The following is a 10,156-nucleotide window of genomic DNA, read 5'->3' on the forward strand; positions in this document are numbered from 1 at the left end:
CATGGCCTCGGGGTAAGCCAGAAGCCGAGTTTGGGGCCCAAGCGCAGCCGTTTACACCATTAGGTTTCACCCCAAAGTCATGCTCCTAGAAGCATTCGATTTGAGGTCAGGGGGGCTATCCCTCAAGGCAAAACAAGCCCAGCAGCTGAGGGGCCGCTGCTCCCTGTTGGAGATAGAGGCTGAAGATACAGATGGGCCCTGAGGATGGAGTGCCCCGAGGATGGAGTACCCTGAGGATGGAGTGCGCCCGAGGACGACGCCCCCACCTGTACCCACTGGCAGCTGTATCCCGTTTGGCCTGAGCCCTTCAGAACCAGGACGGAGTGGGCTCTGCACACCATCTCCGCAGTTTACACCAACGCAACGCACTTTTGGTATCAAAACGGAGGTTTCTGGGACGAGGACCCGCGTGGAGACCTCCACGCCCTGAAGACAAGTACCCCAGACCCGGCTGCCAGCTGGGAAGTAACCTTGCCAGGAAAAGGGATGGTGCTGACTCACATGGTCCACTTGACACAGCAAGTAGGTGCACCGGCAGCGGGACAGCAATCACATGAGGATAATTGATGTCACAGGTCTTTGCAAAAAGGGGCCAGGCAGGTGTGTGGGCAGTGTTTGATGAGCGATGGGCGAGCCTTGTGACCAAGGCCACAGCAGGGCATCACTCTGCGGAGTCTACACAGCACGGGGCAGCTTACAGCGCCCAGGTGAGAAGGTGCCTCGGACACGCCAGGGCCTCGGCTCCCCCTCCCAAACCACAGCTTGCATGGCTCCTACGGTGAGAGGTGTGGCGGGGCTTCAGAGCACACAATTATGTCCCCAGCAGGAAGGGACACTGGGGTCATCCGGGACACTGAGGGAGTAGCAGGAGGCCAGCTCCCTCTCGCACAGAAAACACTCAGCAAGGAGGCCTGCCTGTCGCCCGGGGGGGCCTCCCCGGGGGTGGCCCAGACCCGCCATTCTTCCAGCAAATGCCAACTACCTGTCTTCCTCAAGCTCAGCTGCCCTGGTTGAGCCTGCCAGGAAACTCACTCTGAGAGGCCATTTGGGGTGCAGGATGGCAAGTAAAGAAGGCCCTGGGAATCCTCTTCTGTGGGAGGGGGGAGGAAGGAGGAGCAGCAGAGGTGGGGAGGGGTCCATGCTGCAGGCCTGGGTCCACCCATGGGGAGCTCTGGAGCTAGAATGACTGAGGGGAAGGTGTGCAGGGAAAGTAGCTGAGGGTGATAAGTGGGGTGCAGGGAAAGTACTTGAGGGTGATAAGAGGGGTGTAGGGAAAGTAGCTGAGGGTGATAAGTGGGGTGCAGGGAAAGTAGCTGAAGGTGATAAGGGCCACCAACCAGGTATCTTCTCTCCAGCTGAACCCCTTGTCTTGGCACCTGTCACCTGAGCAAGCTGGTGCAATTACCAGGATAAAACTGGCCCCACAGGTTATTCCAGCGCCAGCTGAAAGCCAGGCCAGCAGCCAGCCTGGCACCCTGTTTGGGGTGGGAGAGGAGGGAAGACAACCCAAAGGAGAGCTGGCCAGGAGTGCGGCCGTGGAAGCTACAAGGGAGAATGTGCAGGAGGGAGGGACCCAGCCGGCGGAGCCACCCCTGAGCGGGTCCTTCGCAGAGGGAGGTCAAGACAGGCGGTTCAAGACCAGCAGAGCACCAGAGTTGGCTGGCCAGGGGCACCCAGCAGGGTGCCCAGAGCAGGGCTGCGCCTGCAGCGTGGGCACCCGCTACCTCTTTCACCCCCTTGAGCTCTTAAAAGCATGACTTTTGCAGAGGCTCTGGAACGGAGCTAGGTTAGTCATCCGGCTTTTCCGTGCTGGGGATTGTGGGAGAGAGGGACATCCCCCAAGTCTCTAGAAGAGGGTTTGGCAAGCGCTCACTGGCAACCACCAGAGAGCAAGTATTTTAGGCTCTGCAGGTCATTCAGTCTCTGCTCCAACCACGTAAGATGTTTCCATAGCATGAAAGCTGCCATAGACTATATGTAAATGAGTAAGTGTGGATGTGTTGCAATAAAACTTTATCTACAAAACAAGCGGTCAGCCAGATGCGGCCTGAATGTGGTTTGCTGACCCTGCTTCAGAGCAGGTGCTGACTCAGCGGCTTGCTCGAGGACTGAGTTCTGACGCCAGACTGCGCCCCGGCCTAGGACCAAGCCAAACCTGAGCTGAGGCCACGCCCTGAGCAGGCCGCACACAGAAACCCGGTCACGTTTCAGTGGGTGGCAGTGGGTGGCCATGACCCCAGTGACAGCATGACTCAGTCATGACGACCCAGACGAGGTCACGACCTCAGTGCTGGCTTGAACCTAAACCTCACACTGAGTCCTGCCACAGCTCCATCGGGACTTGCCGCTGCCCCATGCTGAGCCCTTCTGGGGCCCAGACGGCGTCGACACCTGTCTGAGCCCTCCTCCCAACAGCTAAGCCCCCCTCAGACTGAGCACCGCTCTGGCACTGATGAGCCGTGATCCCAAATAGACCTTGGTCGCACGGAGCTCTGCCCACACTGGGCCTCGACCCTGCCTCACGTCGACTCCAGAGCTCACTCACCCCAGCCAGGGTGGACTCCAGGCCTTGACCTTGAGTTCCTCATTCAGATCTGAGCTTCTCAAATCAGGGCCCACATGCACCTTTGTGGACTCGGTGTACTGGGTAAACACAACCTGCAACGGGTCTGAGCTTGCCTTCTGGCCCTCTGTGGTACTCGGGAAAAGCATGAGAAGTGTAGTGTGGCCTGTGCCTGCTCTAGCCATCAGCTGGACCCCGCTTCACCACCCACTTCCCGAGGAGAGAGTGTGACAGTCCGCCACCTGCCAGGGGCCTTCTCCATCCCATCATGTTCTCACCGCACCTGATCCTTCTGCAACAAACTACACGAACTCTGCCCCACAACGGGAGGTGGCCCCACTCATAGTAAAAGGGGGTGTTCTTGTCAGCAAGGAAGCTCTACCTGCCCGCCGAGACGGTCTCTCTGGGTGGCCCGGACACTTCATTCTTTGTGCAAACACCTCTGCATGGCGCCTCAAACTCAACTGCCACAGGTGGAGTTCCCCTGAAACTGATTATGAGATGCACATTAGGGGTCATTAGCAAGGGATGGAAGAGAGATTGTTCTGGGGGGAAGAAAGAGCTGTGTCCTCATGGGACTCTGGAAAGCACTTACGGAAGATCCGCAGTCTCGTGGGGAGGGGAATCGCTTCTTCAGCCTGCTGTGGCACAGCCAGAGCTGGGCACTTTGACTCAGGCAGCCAGGTGCTCTCCCCTGGGACTTCCACTCTTAGGAGGCTAGGAGGGAGGGCATGTCCAGGGGCCCAAGGGTGCTGCTGGCTGGCTGGCCCACTGTAGAGCCCTGAGCAGTGTCCTAGGCTGGTGACTTGCTATGAGAGTCACTGTCACTCCGATTACCAGCTGCTGTCTGACAGAGCAATCCATAACTTAGAGCTTGAAATAATGGCCAAAGTGACTGTGCTCACGAGTCTGTGGTTTGGGCGAGCTCGTCGAGGCTTGACTCCGAAGCTGGGGCAGCAGAGAGAGGGCTGGATCCTCGAAGACTTGCCTACTCCATAGCGGGTGGTCGGTGCTGGCTTTTAAGCGAGGCCTATGCTGGGACTTTCGGAGAAAACACCAAGCCACTGGCCTGGGCTTCCTCATGACACGGTGGCCAAGGGCAGAGGCGAGTGTCTGGAGAGTCAGATGGAAGCCATGTCGCCTTTATGCGTGAGGGTGGGCAGTTCCCCGGCTTTACATCTGCCACGTCCTAGTCAGTAAGGCAGTTACAACAGATACTGGATACTAGTTAGATATGGTTAGATATGTAGTTTGCAAACTTTTCTTCTAACATGTAGATTGTCTTTTCATTCTTCTAACAGGGTCTTTTGCAGATCACAAATTTTGAATTTTGATGAATTCCAATTTTAACAGATTTTCTTGCTGTTCCCTCTTGGTTTCAGTAGAAGGGGAAATAGATCCAATTCTCACTAAAAAGAGGGAAGATTCTGGAAGAGTGTGCAGGACTGGAAATATTGCTGTAAATATTTTTGAAAATGTGCAATCTGTCATGCTGTCTGACCTTCTGAACACTCGTGAAATCCCGTATTTCCCTGTCTAGTCTGCCTCGTCGTTTTCATTCTCATCTGTTCTTGATTTCTTCTCCATCCCTTTTTGCTTAAATCTAAGAAAGTATCTATGAATTTAAATGCTAAAAATTATAAAATGCTAAGCGAATAAATCAAAGAATATCTAAATAAATGAGGAGAACCACTATATTCAAGGGTTGGAAGAAATAGCATAGTGAAAAAGTTCATTCTTGATAATATAGGTTTAATGCAGTTAAACCTTCTATTAAAAATCCCAGCAAGAAAATTTGATAAAATTGGAATTCATCATCTGCAAAAGACCCTTTTAAGAGAATTAAAAGACAAACCACACATTAGAAGAAAAGTTTGCAAACTACATCTCTAACTAGTATCTACGACTATACAAAGTCTCAAAATTCAATCATAAAAAAGAACCAAGAAATTGCTCAAGAAACTCTTCATGAAGAGGATATACAGATGGCAAAGATGCACAGGAAAGATGTTCGATATATTACCCATTAGGGAAATGCAAATTCAAATCATGAGATTACACTAAAAACAGAGTAACTAAAAAAATTTGAAGTGACTGCCAACTCCTGACAAGAATGTAAAAAAACTTGATCACTCTTACGTTGTTGGTGTAAATGTTAAATGTTACAGCCACCCTGCAAAATAGTTTGGCAGTTTCTTTTCAAAAAAAAAAGAAAGAAAGAAAAGAAAAGAAACTGACGTACAATCCAGTGATTACAGTCTTGGGCATTTATCTCAAAAAATGAAGTGTATGTCCACACAACAGCCTACACATGGTTATAGCAGCTTTCTTGGAGTGGCCAAGAAACTGGAAATATCCCAGATGTCTTTCAGGTGGTAAATAACTCAGCTGTGGTACATCCTCCATGGACTACTACTCAGCACTAAAAAGGAAAAGGCTAATGATAAACATAATACTGGAGGAATCCCCATGGAGTTACTTTCAGTGAAAAAAAGGCAGCCCCAAAAGTTATATACTATATGATTCCACTCATATAATCCTTTTAAAAAATTAAACACCCACCATTCATTTTACCCCATTACCCTTGCTTCCACCCCCCTCCTTTTGACCTCTGGTAACCTCATTGGTCTTCATGTCCACTAACTTATTTTTATTTTGTCTTGTCTCTATTTTTTTTTAAGATTTATTTATTTATTTATGCATACAGAACTAGGGTGCAGGCCAGAGATGCAGAGGCAATGAGAGCATTCACCAGACACAGAGTGGGAAGCAAAAGAGGCAGATTGATGAAGAGGAGCAGGGGCGAGACAGGAGAGGTCTGCTGTGCCATGTGGGTCAGCTCCCTGGCTGGGGATCGAACCTGTGCTCAAGCAGCTGTGGCTAGCTTCATAGTGCTGCGCTTTAACCCCTTGTACCACCAGGGAAGGCTCTTGTCTGTCTCTTTATCCTCAATTTCCTTATATTACTCAGGCAGGTGAAGTCATCCAATAATTGGTCTTTATCTTTCTAATTTTGTTCTGCATAATCTCCTCTATTTCCTTCCATTTTGCTGCAAATGGCAGGATTTTATCTTTCCTAATGGCTGAATCCTATTTTATTGTGCCCGTATACCACCTCTTTATCCACCAATCAGTGGGCACTTGCTGCTGCCATTTCTCAGCCACTGTAAATAATGCTGCAATAAATGCTGTGGTGCATAGAATGCTTCAGGTTGATGATTTCATATTTTTTGGATACCCAGATTGCAATTCTTGAAGTAACAAAAAAAAACGGAAGTGAAGAGATTAGTGGTTGCCTGAGGTTAAAGTGCAGGTGAAAGGGTGAATGTGGGTATAAAAGGGCAAGTGGATGGCACGAGGGTCCTTGTGATAGAATGTTCTTTCTCATGACTATCATGAGTTGGTTGTGATATACTCGTTGGTTGTACTAATGTGCTATAATAGTTTTGCAAAATGTTAACACTGCAGCAAGTTGAGTAAAGAGTACGAGACCTGTTGTTTCTTGACACTTGATGTGAACCTATAGTTACAATAAAATAAAGTTTGATTTAAAAAGTTGAGATCTCTTTTTTACCTATAATATACTCTATCTTCAACAATGTTCAACATGTGCTGGAGAAGAATTTGTGTTCTGTTGTTGGGTGGGGTTTTCTATAAACTAGGCCAACAGATTTCTTACAGTGTTTGAAGTCTCGATTGACTAAGTTTAACACCAACCCCCTCAGAGATTGTGTGAGGGGTTTTCTCTGTGTATGAGGCCACTTGAGTGAGTTGAGTGTGCGTGTGATGATGACTGATAATTTTGGGTTGAAAACTGGACCTTTTATATAAGTTTGCTGCAACTCTTAAGTCTGGTTCTCCTAGGAAGGTGGTTACTGGTAGTTGTTTTTGTTTATATCCTGGATTTGTTCGCAAGGAATAATTCTATGGAGTCTGTTTTCCTTGAGTTGTATGTGGGCAGATATCTCTACCGAGCGTTTTTTTTCTCCTAGTTTTTAAGACCGACTTCCTAGAGGTCACCCCTGGGTTAGCACACAATTAGTCAGTCTGTGGTCGTGCTTATTGCTTCCGCACCTGAGCCAGCCAGGCTTCTACCTCAGCTGATGAGTCTGTGGGTGGTTTCGGAAATGCATTCGCGGTTCAGACCATTTACAAGTGGGCACCATCCTTTGTCCTGTTTACAACGCCTCACGTTCAGAGAAGAGACATTCGTTGGCTCTTGTCCCATTTTCTCACGTGCTCACAACCCCGGACATAAGCACACCCTTCCGGAACACCAGAGATGAGTAGGTGCGTGTCGAAGCCCACCCTTCTCCTTGCCTTATTGCACTTCTGGTTGGCCTATGCTGCTGTGGAAATGTTAGGCTAGTCATGTTCTCTGATTGTTTACCACTTGATAGCATTTTTGTTTTTACCAACACCCCCAGCCTGTCAAATTTTCTGAACTCCTCCCGTCAGCTCTTCATCCACAAAGCTGCAGGCCTCATGGCCTGCCTTGCCCGGGGAAATGCCATGGATTCCGTTGTCCGCGTTCAGACTTGGTAGACTTTTTTAAATAAATGCTTCTGAATTTGTTGTCTAACTTACCTTGTCCCAAAACTGAATCCGATTCCTGCCCTCTCCCATTTTGCTCTAGATGTAGCCTTTCAGATTTTCAATTCAAAAACCTGGCAATCATCTTTACACCTGCTTTTCTCTCTCCTCTCACTAAATTCAACTGCAAATCCTGTCCCTTCTGCCTTCAGGAGACCCAGAGTGCATCTGCCTCCCACCCACCCCATGCTGGTCCAAGTCGCCACGATCTTTTGCTGAGAGTATTACAGTAGCCTCCGTGCTGATGCTCCTGCTCCTACTGCTGCTTCCCGTCTCGTCTCCCCCAAACAGCATTGGAAACCTCCAGAATCGAGGCCACATCATAACTGCTCAAATCCCCTTGAACAGCGCCCGTCTCACAGTGAAAGCAGGGTCTTTCACCCGAGCTGCTCCCTGGGGGAAACAGGCATCTGCACAGTCATTAATGGTGCAGGGTAACACTGCCAGAGCACTATCCGGCATGCCTGTCAGTATTTTAAACGTAACCCCGTTGCTCAGTAATTACATCAACAGACATGTGCCCCACAGCTAAAGAGGGGCAGGGTACCTCCTCCTTAGAGTATTTTATTTCTGTATTGGTCTTTGTAGCTTAGAAAATGCAGAAAATGGAAAACAAAAAACCAACTCACAATCCCAGAACCGGTGCTGAGGTCTGAGCCCACATTTGCCACTTGCTCCTGGCAGAGCAATGCTGCCGCCTAGTGGTTTCTAGAGCACATTCACCAGTCACCATTTTTCATTTTTAACATGTACTTAATGTAGGCGGGGAATGCACACAGTGGCTCAAGATTTTTAAGTTTCTAAATGGTGAAGAGTAAAAGCCCTCCTGTCCATTCCGCTCCCCTTAATCTAGGCTCCTTCCCCCACAGGCAACCAAATTTGCCAACCCCTTGGGATATAAACTTCCAGAGATAATTTGTGCATCTACCTGCTTCTGAAGGTATTTTTTTTTTTTTTTTTTAAATTTAGAAAATACAAAGAAAGAACATTACTGCCTGGCCTATAGTCAAGAAACATCAGTGCTAACATGAAATCCCAAGTGGGAGGAAGACCAAGTTGTGTTACGCTTAGCATTCACCTGGTAATCATTTATGAAGACTTACGTAGTAGTGTCAAAAGTACCAGAAAAATTTTAAGCATGCAAAGATACCTTGAAACTGAAAACAAAACCCTCCTTTAAAAATCAAGATTTTTCAGCTGCCCAACTTGAAATGTACATTTCTTCTGAGGCATGCATGAGATATCCTTGTAACTGGGCAAATGGACTTGTTTTAAGAACACTGAACACTTACAGCCTGATACCTTTTAATTATCTAAATATAGAATGCTTATGCAGAAAGTCCTAGCATGACTTGTTAGTGAAAAAAATTAACCTCAATGTGCACTGGTATGTACACTTAATGTCCTAACATTGCAGATTTAGATATGATGATTTTGAGGTTAAAATAAAAAGTTGAGTAGATAGTAAGATCACAAGCCAGTTAAGTACATAAAAACCAATAGCAAATGTTTGGGTGTTCAGACCTCAGCGTATTTTCTACTGTCCTTTAATGAGATGTTTATGTAATGTCTAGAAGAAACAAGACCACATCAACCTAAAAAGCCTGCATATGGGTCTGACAAGAATTTAGGTTTAAACTACTGCCTTTACTCTATTTTATGTAGTTCTCAGCCTCAGACCAATTACTGATACTAAGGGCTTAATATGAAAACTGGGATGAATACTACAGGCTGATCACAGTACCAAGAATACCATGCCTAAGAGCTACGGTGACATCTGTAGAGACCCTATGTTGTCAAAATGTTAACAAGCTTGTAAAGCAAGGGTATTTTATTAAGGGGGGAAAAAACTCAAGAATTCTTGGCCTATACCTCCTTCACCAGCTGGTGCTTAAGGAGTTATATTAAAGAGTGCCCAGATACCTGATTACATTTTTCCTCTTAGTTGATGGTTCTCAAAACAAGTGCGCTTAGATGCCCCTGTAGCGAGAGTTCCTTGTACACAGAACCACAGGCAGTACTTTTAGGCTCTTTTTTTCAAGTTTTGAGCACCCAGCATTTTTACTGTGCTTGTCGTCCTTGACTGGTTATGCATGTTAAGAGCCCCACCTTTCAGCTCTGGTTTTCTTTGGAATTTTTTCTTTAAGTTTTACATATTCCTTTCCAACTTAAGACTTTTTCTTGTTGTAATTATTCTGACTAGAACTTTCAGCATAGAACTGAGTACTGCAGAGACCTTTATCTTATTCCTGATTTTGAGTTTATTGTGCATTTTTCATAAACCCCTTTATCATGTTTAGAAAATCCTCTACTTGCTGGGTATTTTCATCATGAAAGGATATTAAATCTATCACATTTCTCCTGCATTTTTTTTTCTTTATTCTACTAGAGCTTTGCATTGTTTTGTTAAACCACCTTTGCATTTGTGGAGAAACTCTTAGCTTTTTTTGCACGCCTGTTTTGGTTTTTTTTTGCATTTAGAATTTTATTCCCCCTGAACAGTCACTTAAGAATAGTACCTACCTGATTTTTTGCCTTGAAGCTTGATGTACCAAGTATTGAAATACTGTTCAGTAACTGAAGGAAGACTGTGAAAGTGGAAAAAAAATCACTGCAAAGTTGGACTAGGTTATATGTATGTTTATGATCCTGGGAGTTATGCCAAAACTGTTCCTCTCCCAATGGGATTCATTTTCATCTTTGAATCATCTAGAGTACTGCTCAACAAGCTGTCTAAATGAGTGCCTTCCAAAAGGATACACCAGTTCACAACGCTCACTCACCAACAGAGTGTTTATTTCAACAAAATGATCTCAGTTTGATAGTCAAGATGCCTGTCATTCTATTTTGTGACTCTCTTGCTGAGAGGCTGTGCATCTCTGCGAAGTAGCATACTTTTTTAACAGGGAAGCAGCTAAGATTAGGGCTAATTTTTCCAAGGCATGTATCAAAGACGCTATGTATCAAAGATTTTCCTAAAGTAAACAGACACACCAAGTGG

This window comes from Condylura cristata, unplaced genomic scaffold (genome assembly GCF_000260355.1).
Source record: "Condylura cristata isolate star-nosed mole 26May11 unplaced genomic scaffold, ConCri1.0 scaffold00022, whole genome shotgun sequence".
NCBI classification, from domain to species: Eukaryota; Metazoa; Chordata; class Mammalia; order Eulipotyphla; family Talpidae; genus Condylura; species Condylura cristata.